The 16,783-nt window shown below is 46.2% G+C and overlaps 1 protein-coding gene across 1 annotated transcript in view; it reads right to left on the bottom strand.

The window, feature by feature from the left end:
• The window catches only part of LOC121580581 (cadherin-7-like), a 144,012-nt gene extending 128,894 nt beyond the window's left edge, over positions 1-15,118 (bottom strand). Inside the window, exon 1 of the mRNA XM_041895537.2 lies at positions 14,868-15,118. The gene's annotated coding sequence lies outside the window, so the exon portion shown is untranslated. The remainder of the gene's footprint in view (positions 1-14,867) is intronic.
• Between the last annotated feature and the right edge of the window lie 1,665 nt (positions 15,119-16,783).

The following is a 16,783-nucleotide window of genomic DNA, read 5'->3' on the forward strand; positions in this document are numbered from 1 at the left end:
CAGACTATCACACTGACTCTATGCCCATCCACAGGTTTCTACCCACTCACATACACCTGCACACACCACCGCTCACGCCTACACTGCTGCTATAATGATTATTGATTAGACGTATTACTAGCATTACGTTCCTGTTCACATGTATATATTACCATTAGTATCTATCTATTTATCCTGTTACTGGTCACTATTACTCCTGTTTGCATACAGTACCTATAGAAAGTCTACACTCCCTTTTAAAAATGTTCATCGTTTTTTTGTCTTAAAACCTTGAATTAAAGTACATTAACATCAGGGTTTTTTATTTATTATTGATCTACACATTATATCACACAACTACCAAGTAAAAAAAAAAAAGTTTTTTTTTGGATCAATTAAATATTACAACTGAAATAGCTTGGTTGGATAAGTTTCCACCCCCTTGTAATAGCAATCCTAAATTCGATCAGGTGTAACCAATCACCTTCAAAATCACACACCAAGTTAATTGGCCTCAGGATCGATTCAGCAGTTCCTGTAGGTAATCTCCGCTTGGTAATGAATTGCAAAGCAAACACTCAACCATGAGGACCAAGGAGCTTTCAAAAGGACTCTGGGACAAAGTTGTGGAAAGGCACAGATCAGGGGATGGGTATAAAATGTTTTTTATTTTTAATATATATTTTATTTTTTTTCACAATAAAAGAAATTCCCCTTAAAAGTGTGGAATATGGTGTGTAGATACTTTTTTTAAAATCCTTATTTAAATGCATGAGACTGAAGCACTGACACAACAAAATGTTAAAAAGTTCAAGGGGGTGTAGACTTTATATTATATATTCCTGCTACCAGTTACTTTTCAGTCCTGTTTACATATATATCCTACAACCAGTCAAATTTGATATATAAACCCACTTCAACCACTCCAGTAGCCCTGCACATTGAATAAGGTACTGGCACTGACCTGTATGTACTCACGTTCTCGTGTTTCTTCAACCTATATCGTACTTCTTGTATGTGTTTTTTTAAATATTTGCTTTATATTATTTTTATTATTATATACGCTGAACAAAAAATATAAACGGAACATGCAACAATTTCTAAGATTTTACTGAGTTACAGTTCATACAAGGAAATCAGTCAATTGAAATAAATTCATTACGCCGTAATCTATGGATTGCACATGACTGGGAATACAGATATGCATCGGTTGGTCACCGATACCTTTAAAAAGAAAGGTAGTGGTGTGGATCAGAAAACCAGTCAATATCTGGTGTGACCACCATTTGCCTCATGCAGCGCGACACATCTCCTTCGCATAGAGTTGATCAGGCTGTTGATTGTGGCCTGTGGAATGTTGTCCCGCTCCTCTTCAATGGCTGTGCGAAGTTGCTGATTATTGGCGGGAACTGGAACACGCTGTCGTACAAGTCAATCCAGAGCATCCCAAATATGCTCAATGGGTGACATGTCTGGTGAGCATGCAGGCCGTGGAAGAACTGGGACATTTTTAGCTTCCAGGAATTGTGTACAGATCCTTGCGACATGGGGCCGTGCAATATCATGCTGAAACATGAGGTGATGGCGGCGGATGAATGGCACAACAATGGGTCTCGGGATCTCGTCACGGTATCTCCGTGCATTCAAAATTGCCATTGATAAAATGCATTTGTGTTCGTTGTCCGTAACTTATGCCTGCCCATACCATAACCCCACCGCCACCATGGGGCACTCTGTTGGCCATCGAAGGTGAGCATTTGCCCACTTAAGTCGGTTACGACGCCGAACTGCAGTCAAGTCAAGACCCTGGTGAGGACAACCAGCATGCTGATGAGTTTCCCTGAGACAGTTTCTGACAGTTTGTGCAGAAATTCTTCCTTTGTGCAAACCCCCAGTTTTATCAGCTGTCCGGGTGGCTGGTCTCAGAGTATCCCGCAGATGTAAACACATTTGTGCCCCAGATTTGAGAGAAATAAGCTTTTTGTGCATATGAAATATTTCTGGGGTCTTTTATTTCAGCTCATGGAACACGGGACCAACACGTTACGTTGCGTTTACAGTTGAAGTCGTAAGTTTACATACACCTTAGCCAAATACATTTAAACTCAGTTTTTCACAATTCCTAACATTTAATCCTAGTAAAAATTCCCTGTCTTAGGTCAGTTAGGATCACCACTTTATTTTAAGAATGTGAAATGTCAGAATAATAGCAGAGAGAATGATTTATTGATGTCAATTAGACTATCAGAAGCTTCTAAAGCCATGACATAATTTTCTGGAATTTTCCAAGCTGTTTAAAGGCACAGTCAACTTAGTGTATGTAAACTTCTGACACACTGGAATTGTGATACAGTGAATTATAAGTGAACTAATCTGTCTGTAAACAATTGTTGGAAAAATTACTTGTGTCATGCACAAAGTAGATGTCCTAACCGACTTGCCAAAGCTATAGTTTGTTAACAAGATATTTGTGGAGTGGTTGAAAAACGAGTTTTAAAGACTCCAACCTGAGTGTATGTAAACTTCCGACTTCAACTGTATATTTTTGTTCAGTATATATTGTTATTACTATCAGTGCATTGTTGGCAAAGATAAGAATTGCACTGCATTGTTTTACACCTGTTGTATCCTGTGCATGTGGCAAATAAACTTTGAAACTTGAAGTTCAAATAAGACGAACATTGAACACGACTGTTCCCCTCAAGACTTATTACGATTCAAAGATGAAAGTTAAAAATAATACAGAGGGAAACATTATTATTTTATGATTATTTTTATAATGTGCAAGCTAGTAGTTATTCATAGATAACACTGTTCTAGAATTACAGTCCCTTTAAAGCGGGTATCCCTCGGGAGAGAGAGCGAGACTAAGAAAGCAATACATGTAGGAAGTGTATATAGTGTCTGGTTTTGAGATCCATAGTGTCCATTCTTGAGAGCCATAGTTTCTGAGATCCATAGTGTCTGGTCTTGAGATCCATAGTGTCTGGTTTTGAGATCCATAGTGTCTGGTTTTGAGATCCATAGTGTCTGGTCTTGAGATCCATAGTGTCCATTCTTGAGAGCCATAGTTTCTGAGATCCATAGTGTCTGGTCTTGAGATCCATAGTGTCTGGTTTTGAGATCCATAGTGTCTGGTTTTGAGATCCATAGTGTCTGGTCTTGAGATCCATAGTGTCCATTCTTGAGAGCCATAGTTTCTGAGATCCATAGTGTCTGGTCTTGAGATCCATAGTGTCTGGTTTTGAGATCCATAGTGTCTGGTCTTGTGATCCATAGTGTCTGTTCTTGAGATCCATAGTGTCTGGTTTTGAGATCCATAGTGTCTGGTCTTGAGATCCATAGTGTCTGGGATTTTGGGAAAACCTGGGGATTTTGGGAAATTTCATGACCAGAATCTTGCACCCCTACATGATGTTTGTCACGTTTTTCTCTCTTGATGCAATGAACAGTATCTACATAGATAAACAAACCCAAGATCCAGTGAATTATGGCATCGATATCATGCTGAAACATGACGTTCATCACGGGTTCAATCCCAGTGCTAGGCATTTATTTATTTATTTGTTTTTAAACCCAAACCTTACCTCTAACCTTAATCCCCGGAAAATACCTTAACCCTAACTTCTCGGAAGGAATGCCTAAACTTAACCCTTGGTTTAACGAGTGAATGACAGCACTGTTATTGTGCAGTTTGACTGACGGCTGACAGGGACGTATCGTATTTGGTTCGACATGGGGGTTCAAATTTAGCTGTTTAGAAGTTTGAAATGCAGTATATTAACTCTGGAAGATGCGTTGACATAAACCCACGTAGACTCTCCTCACCATTAACAAGGCCCTTGGTTCAGAGGTGAATTTATGCCATTCTCTTTGATCACCCCCCCGCCTCTCTCTCCCTGCCTCCGTTTTTCACTCCCTGCCTCCGTTTTTCACTCTGCCTCTACCCCCCTCTCTCTCTCTTTCTCTCTCTCTTCCTGCCTCCGTTTTTCACTCTCTGCCCCTACCCCCCTCTCTCTCTCTTTCTGTCCCTGCCTCTGTTTTTCACTCTCTGCCTCTATCCCCCTCTCTCTCTCTTTCTGTCCCTGCCTCTGTTTTTCACTCTCTGCCTCTACCCCCCTCTCTCTCTCTTTCTCTCTCTCTTCCTGCCTCAGTTTTTTCACTCCCTGCCTCCGTTTTTCACTCTCTGCCTCTACGCCTCTCTCTCTCTCCCTGCCTCCGTTTTTCACTCTCTGCCTCTACGCCTCTCTCTCTTTCTCTTCCCCCTCCCCTCTACCTCTCCCTCCCTCTCCCTCCCTCTCTCTCTCTTTCTCTTCCCCCTCCCCTCTACCTCTCCCTCCCTCTCCCTCCCTCTCTCTCTCTTTCTCTTCCCCCTCCCCTCTACCTCTCCCTCCCTCTCCCTCCCTCCCTCTCTCTCTTTCTCTTCCCCCTCCCCTCTACCTCTCCCTCCCTCTCCCTCCCTCCCTCTCTCTCTTTCTCTCCCCCTCCCTCTACCTCTCCCTCCCTCTCCCTCCCTCCCTCTCTCTCTTTCTCTTCCCCCTCCCCTCTACCTCTCCCTCCCTCTCCCTCCCTCCCTCTCTCTCTTTCTCTTCCCCCTCCCCTCTGCCTCTACCCCTCTCTCTCTCTCCCTGCCTCCGTTTTCACTCTCTGCCTCTACGCCTCTCTCTCTTTCTCTTCCCCCTCCCCTCTCCCTCTCCCTCCCTCTCCCTCCCTCTCCATCCCTCCCCCTCCCTCTCCCTCCCTCCCTCTCTCTCTCTCTGCCTCTCTCTCTTTCTCTTCCCCCCCCCTCTACCTCTCCCTCCCTCTCCCTCCCTCTCCCTCCCTCCCCTCCCTCTCCCTCCCTCCCTCTCTCTCTCTCTGCCTCTCTCTCTTTTTCTTCCCCCTCCCCTCTCCCTCTCCCTCCCTCTCCCTCCCCCCTCCCTCTCCCTCCCTCCCTCTCTCTCTCTCTGCCTCTCTCTCTTTCTCTTCCCCCTCCCCTCTACCTCTCCCTCCCTCTCTCCCTCCCTCTCCCTCCCTCCCTCCCCTCCCTCTCCCTCCCTCCCTCTCTCTCTCTCTGCCTCTCTCTCTTTCTCTTCCCCCTCCCCTCTACCTCTCCCTCCCTCTCCCTCCCTCTCCCTCCCTCCCCTCCCTCTCCCTCCCTCCCTCTCTCTCTCTCTGCCTCTCTCTCTTTCTCTTCCCCCCTCCCCTCTCCCTCCCTCCCTCCCCCTCCCTCTCCCTCCCTCTCCCTCCCTCCCCTCCCTCCCTCTCCCTCCCTCTCCCTACCTCTCCCTCCCTCTCCCTTCCTCTCCCTCCCTCTCCCTCCTCCCTCCCTCTCCCTCCCTCCCTCTCCCTCCCTCCCTCCCTCCCTCTCCCTCCCTCTCCCTCTCCCTCCCTCTCCCTCCCTCCCTCCCTCCTCCCTCCCTCCCTCCCCTCCCTCTCCCTCCTCTCCCTCTCCCTCCCTCTCCCTCCCTCCCCCTCCCCTCCCTCCCTCCCTCCCTCCCTCCCTCCCTCCCTCCTCCCCCTCCCTCCCTCCCTCCCTCCCCTCCCTCCCTCCCTCCCTCCCTCCCTCCCTCCCTCCTCCCTCCCTCCCTCCCTCCTCTCCCTCCTCTCCCTCCCCTCCCTCTCCCTCCCTCTCCCTCCCTCTCCCTCCCCCTCCCTCTCCCTCCCTCTCCCCCTCTCCCTCCCTCCCTCTCCCTCCCTCTCCCTCTCCCTCTCTCCCTCTCCCTCCCTCTCCCTCCCCCTCCCCTCCCTCTCCCTCTCCCTCCCTCCCTCTCCCTCTCCCTCCCTCTCCCTCCCTCTCCCTCCCTCTCCCTCTCCCTCCCCTCCCTCTCCCTCCCCTCCCTCTCCCTCCCTCTCCCTCTCCCTCCCCTCCCTCTCCCTCCCCTCCCTCTCCCTCCCTCCCTCTCTCTCTCTCATGTCCCTCTTTCTTCCCACACGCTGCAGCCCTTATAAGGTGATGCATGAAGGGGAAATGTCTTATCTAAACCCTCTAATCTCTTTTATAAGCCTCACTTTACAGAGAGTTATTACAAGCAGCTTAGTAACTGACTAGATGTCTTCTCTTTAAACATACAGTCTGTTGAATTGAAGAACTGAAGAGTTCAAGTAAAGCTAAACAGCTATTGGCAGTGACACAGGAAATTACCACCTAGATTATCAGATAATGTCTCACTATTCTATTCCTGTTTGGCTCAGTTGGTATAGGTGTGGTGCTTGCAACAAGGTGTAGATAGTGAATTCCTGCTGGGGCCATCCATGTGAATAATGTTTTACTATTCTAGATCAGTGTTTCCCAAACTCGGTCCTGGGTCCGCTGGGTGCACGGTTCGTTTTTTTGCCCTAGCACTACACAGCTGATTTACAGTTGAAGTTTGAAGTTTACACAAACTTAGGTTGGAGTCATTAAAACTGGTTTTTCAACCACTCCACAAATTTCTTGTTAACAAACTATAGTTTTGGCAAGTCGGTTAGGACATCTACTTTGTGCATGACACAAGTAATTGTTCCAGAACTTGTTTACAGACATATTTTTTAAATGTATAATTCACTGTATCAAAATTCCAGTGGGTCAGAAGTTTAAATACACTAAGTTGACTGTGCCTTTAAACATCTTGGAAAATTCCAGAAAACGATGTCATGGCTTCTGATAGGCTAATTGACATCATTTTAGTCAATTGGAGGTCTCCTAGAGATGAACGTACTTTGGAGCGAAAAGTGCAAATCAATCCCAGAACAACAGCAAAGGATATTATGAAGATGCTGGAGGAAACAGGTACAAAATGATCTATATCCATAGTAAAACGAGTCCTATATCGACATAACCTGAAAGGCAAGGAAGAAGCCACTGCTCCAAAACCGCCATAAAATAGCCAGACTACGGTTTGCAACTGCACATGGGGACGAAGATCGTACTTTTTGGAGAAATGTCCTTTGGTCTGATGAAACAAAAATAGAACGGTTTGGCCATAATGACCATCGTTATGTTTGGAGGAAAAAGGGGAAGGCTTGCGAGCCGAAGAACACCATCCCAGCTGTGAAGCAAGGAGGTGGCAGCATCATGCTGTGGGGGTGCTTTGCTGCAGGAGGGACTGGTGCACTTCACAAAATAGATGGCATCATGAGGAAGGAAAATAATGTAGATATATGAAAGCAACATCTCAAGACATCAGTCAGGAAGTTATAGCTTGGTCGCAAATGGGTCTTCCAAATGGACAATGACCCCAAGCATACTTCCAAAGTTGTGGCAAAATGGCTTAAGGACAACAAAGTCAAGGTTTTGGAGTGGCCATCACAAAGCCCTGACCTCAATCCTATAGAACATTTGTGGGCAGAACTGAAAAAGCGTGTGCAAGCAAGGAGGCCTACAAACCTGACTCAGTTACACCAGCTCTGTCAGGAGGAATGGGCCAAAATCACCCAACTTATTGTGGGAAGCTTGTGGAAGGCTACCCAAAACGTTTGACCCAAGTTAAACAATTTAAAGGCAATGCTACCAAATACTAATTGAGTGTATGTAAACTTCTGACCCACTGGGAATGCGACGAAATAAATAAAAGCTGAAATAAATCACTTTCTCTACTATTATTCTGATATTTCATATTCTTAAAATAAAGTTGTGATCCTAACTGACCTAAGACAAGGAATTTTTACTAGGATTAAATGTCAGGAATTGTGAGTTTAAATGTGACCTGACTGGACCTGACTGGACCTGACTACTGGACCTGACTACCAGACCTGACTACCAGACCTGACTACCAGACCTGACTACCAGACCTGACTACCAGACCTGACTACCAGACCTGACTACCAGACCTGACTACCAGACCTGACTACCAGACCTGACTACCAGACCTGACTGGACCTGACTACCAGACCTGACTACCAGACCTGACTGGACCTGACTACCAGACCTGACTACCAGACCTGACTGGACCTGACTACCAGACCTGACTGGACCTGACTACCAGACCTGACTACCAGACCTGACTACCAGACCTGACTACCAGACCTGACTACCAGACCTGAATGGACCTGACTACCAGACCTGACTACCAGACCTGACTGGACCTGACTACCAGACCTGACTGGACCTGACTACCAGACCTGACTACCAGACCTGACTGGACCTGACTACCAGACCTGACTGGACCTGACTACCAGACCTGACTGGACCTGACTACCAGACCTGACTACCAGACCTGACTACCAGACCTGACTACCAGACCTGACTACCAGACCTGACTGGACCTGACTACCAGACCTGACTACCAGACCTGACTGGACCTGACTACCAGACCTGACTACCAGACCTGACTGGACCTGACTACCAGACCTGACTGGACCTGACTACCAGACCTGACTACCAGACCTGACTACCAGACCTGACTACCAGACCTGACTACCAGACCTGACTACCAGACCTGACTACCAGACCTGACTGGACCTGACTACCAGACCTGACTACCAGACCTGACTACCAGACCTGACTGGACCTGACTACCAGACCTGACTGGACCTGACTACCAGACCTGACTGGACCTGACTACCAGACCTGACTACCAGACCTGACTACCAGACCTGACTACCAGACCTGACTACCAGACCTGAATGGACCTGACTACCAGACCTGACTACCAGACCTGACTGGACCTGACTACCAGACCTGAATGGACCTGACTACCAGACCTGACCACGCTCTGGCTCCAAGGATCGTGGGTTCAAAAACCAGTGCTAGGGCTGGGATTCAATCTGATCGCGCTTTGTCGGCTATGCGCCATTTAATAAAGGTTCTATCCAATTGAGCCGACATGTGCAGCTTTTACCATGAATGCGGTGTCTGCAAAGGCCTTTAAAAAGCAGACAAAGTGTGATGGGATTGAATGCCAGCCCCATGGGCCCTGGTCTAAAGAATGAGGAGCCATTTGGGATGCAGCCTAGCTGTACGTTTATCTTTTATTCAGCAGCTGGGTCTCACTAGACCCCCCAAACATTTGCCAACGAGTGTCCAACCCCCCTTCACCCCCTACACACACACACAAACAAACAAACACACACACACACACACAACCAATAATCTTCTCTCTTCGCTGGTGTGTACACAGTGCACACAAGGGCACCATGGGTCTCCCAGGCCAAGATCTCAGTAGCCATATCACTGCCTCACTCTCACAGCTCAAAGCAGACTTGACAACCCTTTTCTCTGTGTGTGTGTGTGGGGGGGGTTGCGTGTTTGTGTGTTTGTGTGTGTGTAAGCCTGCTGCGTGACTCACCGTGTGAAAGCAACAAAGAAGGCTATTGCGGTTGTTGCTATTTGAAGCACTGTATGCAGTGAGGAAAGTAGTCTTTTATTTTCTCTTTGCCCTCCCGCTCCTCTTCTCTTTCTCTCCCCCTCCTCCCCTCGTTCTCTCCCCCTCCTCCCCTCTTTCTCTCCCCCTCCTCCTCTCTTTCTCTCCCATCCTCCCCTCGTTCTCTCCCCTCCTCCCCTCGTTCTATCCCCCTCCTCCCCTCTTTCTCTCCCCTCCTCCCCTCATTCTCTCCCCCCCTCCCCTCTTTCTCTCCCCTCCCCCCTCTTTCTCTCCCCCTCCTCCCTCTTTCTCTCCCCTCCTCCCCTCTTTCTCTCCCCTCCTCCCCTCTTTCTCTCCCCTCCTCCCCTCTTTCTCTCCCCTCCTCCCCTCTTTCTCTCCCCCTCCTCCCCTCTTTCTCTCCCCTCCTCCCCTCTTTCTCTCCCCCTCCTCCCCTCTTTCTCTCCCCTCCTCCCCTCTTTCTCTCCCTCCTCCCCTCTTTCTCTCCCCTCCTCCCCTCTTTCTCTCCCCCTCCTCCCCTCTTTCTCTCCCCCTCCTCCCCTCTTTCTCTCCCCTCCTCCCTCTTTCTCTCCCCCTCCTCCTCTTTCTCTCCCCTCCTCCCCTCTTTCTCTCCCTCCTCCCTCTCTCTCTCTCCCTCCTCCCCTCTTTCTCTCCCCTCCTCCCTCTTTCTCTCCCTCCTCCCTCTCTCTCTCTCCCTCCTCCCCTCCTCCCTCTTTCTCTCCCCTCCTCCCCTCTTTCTCTCCCCTCCTCCCTCTTTCTCTCCCCTCCTCCCCTCTTTCTCTCCCCTCCTCCCCCTCTTTCTCTCCCCCTCCTCCCCTCTTTCTCTCCCCTCCTCCCCTCTTTCCCTCCCTCCTCCCTCCTCCCCCTCTTCTCTCCCCCTCCTCCCCTCTTTCTCTCCCCCTCCTCCCTCTTTCTATCCCTCCTCCCCTCTTTCCTCTCTCCCTCCTCCCCTCTTTCTCTTCCCTCCTCACCTCTTTCTCTCCCTCCTCACCTCTTTCTCTCCCTCCTCACCTCTTTCTCTCCTCTCCCTCCTCACCTCTTTCTCTCCCTCCTCACCTCTTTTTCTCCCCTCCTCCCTCTCTTTCTCTCCCCTCCTCCCCTCTTTCTCTCACCCTCCTCCTCTCTTTCTCTCCCCCTCCTCCCTCATTCTCTACCCTCCTCCCCTCTTTCTCTCCCCCTCCTCCCCTCATTTCTCTCCCCCACTTATTTTTCATCCCGGTCCGGAAATATGCCCGCTGTCGTTATTGGCACTTCGGCTCGCCCAAATGGACTGAGACAGGATGATGAAGTCTCAATAGACTCTCGTGCCATCTGACGCGAGTTGCACAGGCGGCAAGCGCGCGCTTCCCGCCGTGACTAGCAACTGTAAAATCCACTGAGCCCAGAGGAGAGCGCACTTAAAACAGCGCTTGCACAACCGCCATCCCTCCATATCAACCCCTCCTTCCCCTCTCTCACTACGGTATCTCCCCTCTTCTCTACTCTCCTCAAATCATTCGCTAGAGCCAGAGAGCTCACTCGAAGCGACGTGCAAAACACAGGCGTCTAGAGCACAAGCCCCTGCTGTGGGAACGACCGCAGCCTCCGCTGGGGACAGAACGCTCAAAACGCAGAGAGTGTACGCTGCTCCTGGCATCTGGACATCAAGCACAGCGCGGGCAGTGACTGGTAACATATGGCCTCATTATTATCGCAAGCTGACTCAATTTTCAGCTCTTTTATTGCGGTAGAGAGAGAGACTGAGGCAGAAGTTACCATGCATGTGGTTGAGAAACACTTTGGAGACATAGCTTATGGAAACGCATGATGATAAAGACCAGAACCCACCCTAACCAATTAATTAACCTATTTTGGATTGATTCTTGCAAAATCTTTAATAAATATATTTCAAACCATCTCTCAAAGTAATGACTAAATAAAACATCACCCCATCACCTTCTAGCTTTTTCCCTGAGGGCATTAACCAACACCATTAAATATAACCTAGTCATTTTGCCCTGTGGGTATGCCACTTGATGTGCTTCTTATTTAACACATTAACTTATCATCTCCACCCGGCACAGCTAGAAGGGGACTGGCCACCCCTCAGAGCTTTTAAAAAACTATTAAAAACAACAGGCTTATTGCTAATAACATGTCACCAACTATCCTATTTGAAATGGTGAGCCTGTTAATTTATTTCCAGGAGCAACGTGATTCTACTTGTTGATAACATGTTTATTTATCATAGGCCTATATCTTTTCTACAAGACATCCCTTACGAAAAAAGATTGCAGTCCGTGTGCAATATAACTGCGTCCAAAATAACATTTATTTTTTAATTTTTTTGCAGCGTAATTGCAGTTACAGTGCAGTATAACTAGTACACTGCAGTCATTCTGCAATCACTGCGTCCAAAATACCACAGTTGACTGCGGTTACTGCACTTTTACTGCAGTTTCAAAACTGCAATCTTTTTTTTTTTGTAAGGGATATGGCACACACACACACACACACACACACACCGTATTAGCATCTCTATTAGGACATTAGGGTGGTATTAGGGACATAATCAACATGTGAAGCAGTGCCTCCGCCGGGATCGCTTATCATGCCCTACCGCCGGGCAAAAAACTGGACTACCTCATCACCCTCAATCATGTCTTGTTGTTCACGCTCAGCCCGACTAATGAACAGATCCGCACAGCAGCGTCAATACACAACCTTACAGGCCGACGTTAGAAAAATAAATAAAACAACAACGATCTGTTTGGGAAGAAACACCTCAAGAAACATTGCAGCCTAATATATTTAGAAAGTATTGTCTTACATTGTTAAATACAATTATAATTAATTAAACTTCTTAGACATCTCAATTTGTAGGCATAGGGCCTACATAATATATTGTATATTTAACATATGTTATTCAAACATAAATGTTGACTTTGCATTCCCCCCAATCAGAAGAGTTGGATCTTAAATCGAATGACTTGAGCTCATATGTTGCTAGAACAAGGGATGTTGAACGTTCAGCCTACTGAACAGACACTGCGGAGGATCTAGTCTAGAGCGCCCTGTTGAATTGTGTTAAATGAGTGAGAAACATATTTGAGTGGGCAACATATCACATAATCTTAAACTGACATGTAGAATTATTTTGCCATAAAATTATTTTTTATATTGCGCTAATTTCACTAATGTAGACGGTTTGTCTTACTACCTTACACAAGCTTGCATTTTCACCACACACAATTGAGTGGAATTACACATACTTTTGCTTTAAACTGACGAATATCTTTCGTTTGGTACTGTTGGTTTTATCATACGCGCCTGTCCATCGCAGGACTGATATGCTGACCAAACCGGCAGCGTTGAGTGGCGGAGCGTTGCAAAATAAATGTACACCTACACACGTGGGTGACTGAAAGATGAACAAGGTCCACACTCCAGTCCAGTTGGTGGCGTTAATGCATCTTAAAGTAGGTTGCCAACCGCCATATAAAATCTGCAAAGAAGAAAAATGAATGAGGAGAGATGAATCAAAGAAAACTAACTTAAAGCTAACTAGGTTTCCCCTTTTATTTGTGGATTAATTGTCGGAGTAGAGAACACACGATTTTGTGTGATAAAATGGGTAAAAGGACCATATGCATTTCAGGTAAAATAACAACCCAATGTTTATCTCCCAGGACAAATTAGCTAGCAACAGCATGCTAGATAAATGTCCATGAATTGTTCAAGTGTGTTTCAACCTGTCCCCAGATGAATATAGTTGGTTTACAGTTGCTTTTGGTATTTTAACCTGTGTGTCATGAATGTGTCTGGTGGGCTATAGACAAAATCAACTTGCGCACAATGACGCAGGCATGGAGCCGGTTTGGTCAGCATGTTAGAAAGCGGTTTTCATTTTCAAACTGGAATGTCACAAATAATTCGGAGCACTCTCTGCATAAATGTCGCTGGCCACAAGCAAATACACAGATTTGACAGTCAGCTATGAAAAAGACAACATGTGTCACTATGTAGAACTACCTATGAGGTGATGATTCGTTGAAATTATCCAGGCAAAAAAGTCTTGCGTTTCCTATTTCGTATTGGCCATCTACCATAAATATTTTCCTACATATTCTCATCTATCGACAGGTATATGTAGTTCACCCAAGTTCGTTATGGTTTGTAGCCTAGCGTTTACGAGCGTTAGGTCAATAACCAAAAGGTCGCTGGTTTGAATCCCCCACTTGACTAGGTAAAACGTCGGTCGATATGCCCTTGAGCAAGGCACTTAATCCTGATTGCTCCTGTAAGTCGCCCTGGATAAGAGTGTTTGTCTTTTAGAAGAGAGCAAACGGTACATGTGGCTGCTGTTATTGTCCCAGTTCCATTGATTTTTTTATTTTAATACAATATCGATTCGAGTTATTAATTTGCACGTGCTATTGACTACAGTAGAACAAGCTAATCAACTCCAGGAGGCTTGGCAAATGTTGATGCTGTGCAGTTTATACTATAGGTACTAATTTAGCAGCATACAGTATGTGTAAATTGTAATTTGTATGTTATGGTCTTCAAAATATCACGACCTATTTCAGCATATTGATTATGAATTTGTACATTTAAAACCAGTGTTTTGACATTGGGCTGTAAATCAAAAATCCATTATGACAGGAAGCAGCAACAGTATCATTTTCAACTTATGTTTTAGGAATATAAATGATACTTATAACAATATTTCTTAACAGGATTCTACTTAATCGGGTAAACACTGCTGAATAAGCCCAAAAACTTGCTATTATTAATCGATTTTGATGAGATAACTGAAATCGTGAAAATACGTTTGCATTGCCTACTAAACTATAGGCTATTATCATCCACGCCACCCAGTGGACAAAAGAGACCCTACACGCTGGACCTGGAGGACCGGTTCCGTTATTCAGACCGCACTATCATTGACTCGACTGATGAACGATGCAGAGATGTTCGATACGGAGAGATACTTTGTAATTTCATATCGGCAAGAGTTAACCGTCCCCATTATCTGACATATGACTGCCTATATTTATTATGAAACCCAAAGTGTCACTCAAAAGTGTGCTGATAAACTGAAAATGTAGCTAGCGTACATTTAAGTATTAATGATAGTTCCCATTCGTCCAAAAAGTAATGTAAAATAGTAACTCGGTTAATATACAAAGTTTAAATTAATAAAACATTGACATGAGCCGCAGTTTAAACCCTATCCATAATTATACAGCCTTATATTATACAGAATACTAATTAATTAACCAACGATGCTTTTTTATTATCATTAGAGGCCTCACTATCATATGCAATCATAAATCCGCAATAAACATCACTGTCATAGGCTACATACTTTATGGAGAAATAGGTTAGGCAAAACAGATCTTTTCGGATTTGAAAATATTCCAATTTGTTTTATTCTTGATTTCTTCAGGGCAATTTCTGGTGAGAATATAGCCATATCCAGTCAGAGTTTTGAAGAAACACTTTTTTAATGCATACAGAACATTTGTGTCAAAGAAATTCACTAGAATTCATAAAATATCCAACGCATTAAAATCGCACCCCTTTGACAGTTAATTAGCGTATAAAGTGAATAGCAGTTCATACCTTTTCCTCTCTGGAACGCACTCAAAAGGAACTCGCAATCACATAGCCAACGCTCCACAAAAGAATCCAACACATTGTAAAGGCACTGCCACAGCTGAAGTGTTGAGAAAGCCGCGCTGTAACATCTTATAAACCTCCGCTTACCACTACTGTCGTTTGATGTCTTCCTCTCTCTCTCTCTCTCTCACACAGTCGGGATGATGCCACTGTCACAGACAGCGGCGCGCTCAACGTGATTGCAATAACCGTGCTGCTCAGCTCCCTAGCTCCAACTACGTGTCGTTGCTACAATGATCTCCATTGAGAAGTCACAGCTGCAGCAAGAAGCAGACCTAGAACGATTCCGCATACTGTGGGGGAAAGTTGGAGAAAAATCTAACTGCCCGATCGTGAAACGTGTCCTGACGCTTGCTTCAATGGCACCTTATAGACCTAGTGGCGCATGGCTCTAGGCTACTTTTCCTGGCTCGACAATATTATTGGCATACGTTAACATAGCAATTCTTCTTTTAATAAATGCTTTTGAATATAGAGGTGAATATAGAGGGTACAGTCATAGTCAACATTTTTGAGAATGACACAAGTATTGGTCTTCGCAAAGTTTGCTGCTTCAGTGTTTTTAGATATTTTTGTCAGATGTTACTATGGTATACTGACTGAAGTATAATTACAAGCATCCCATAAGTGTCAAAGGCTCTTATTGTCAATTACATTAAGTTTATGCAAAGAGTCAATATTTGCAGTGTTGACCCTTCTTTTTCAAGACCTCTGCAATCCGCCCTGGCATGCTGTCAATTAACTTCTGGGCCACATCCTGACTGATGGCAGCCCATTCTTGCATAATCAATGCTTGGAGTCTATCAGAATTTGTGGGTTTTTGTTTGTCCACCTGCCTCTTGAGGATTGACCACAAGTTCTCAATGGGATTAAGGTCTGGGGAGTTTCCTGGCCATGGACCCAACATTTCAATGTTTTGTTCCCCGAGCCACTTAGTTATCACTTTTGCCTTATGGCAAGGTGCTCCATCATGCTGGAAAAGGCATTGTTCGTCACCAAACTGTTCTTGGATGGTTGGGAGAAGTTGCTCTCGGAGGATGTGTTGGTACCATTCTTTATTCATGGATGTGTTCTTAAGCAAAACTGTGAGTGAGCCCACTCCCTTGGCTGAGAAGCAACCCCACACATGAATGGTCTCAGGATGCTTTACTGTTGGCATGACACAGGACTGATGGTAGCGCTCACCTTGTCTTCTCTGGACAAGCTTTTTTCTGGATGCCCCAAACAATCGGAAAGGGGATTCATTAGAGAAAATGACTTTACCCCAGTCCTCAGCAGTCCAATCCCTGTACCTTTTGCAGAATATCAGTCTGTCCCTGATGTTTTTCCTGGAGAGAAGTGGCTTCCTCGCTGCCCTTCTTGACACCAGGCCATCCTCCCAAAGTATTCGCCTCACTGTGCGTGCAGATGCACTCACACCTGCCTGCTGCCATTCCTGAGCAAGCTCTGCACTGGTGGGGTCCCGATCCCGCAGCTGAATCAACTTTAGGAGACGATCCTGGAGCTTGCTGGACTTTTTTGGGCGCCCTGAAGCCTTCTTCACAACAATTGACCCTCTCTCCTTGAAGTTCTTGATGATCCGATAAATGGTTGATTTAGGTGCAATCTTACTAGCAGCAATATCCTTGCCTGTGAAGCCCTTTTTGTGCAAGGTATAAGGCACTGCATCGCAGTGCTAGCTGTTGCCACTAGAGATCCTGGTTCGAATCCAGGCTCTGTCGTAGCCGGCCGTGACCGGGAGACCCATGGGGCGGCGCGCAATTGGCCCAGCGTCGTCCAGGGTAGGGGAGGGAATGGCCGGCAGGGATGTAGCTCAGTTGATAGAGCATGGCGTTTGCAACGCCAGGGTTGTGGGTTCG

Source organism: Coregonus clupeaformis, chromosome 14, assembly GCF_020615455.1.
Source record: "Coregonus clupeaformis isolate EN_2021a chromosome 14, ASM2061545v1, whole genome shotgun sequence".
NCBI lineage: Eukaryota > Metazoa > Chordata > Actinopteri > Salmoniformes > Salmonidae > Coregonus > Coregonus clupeaformis.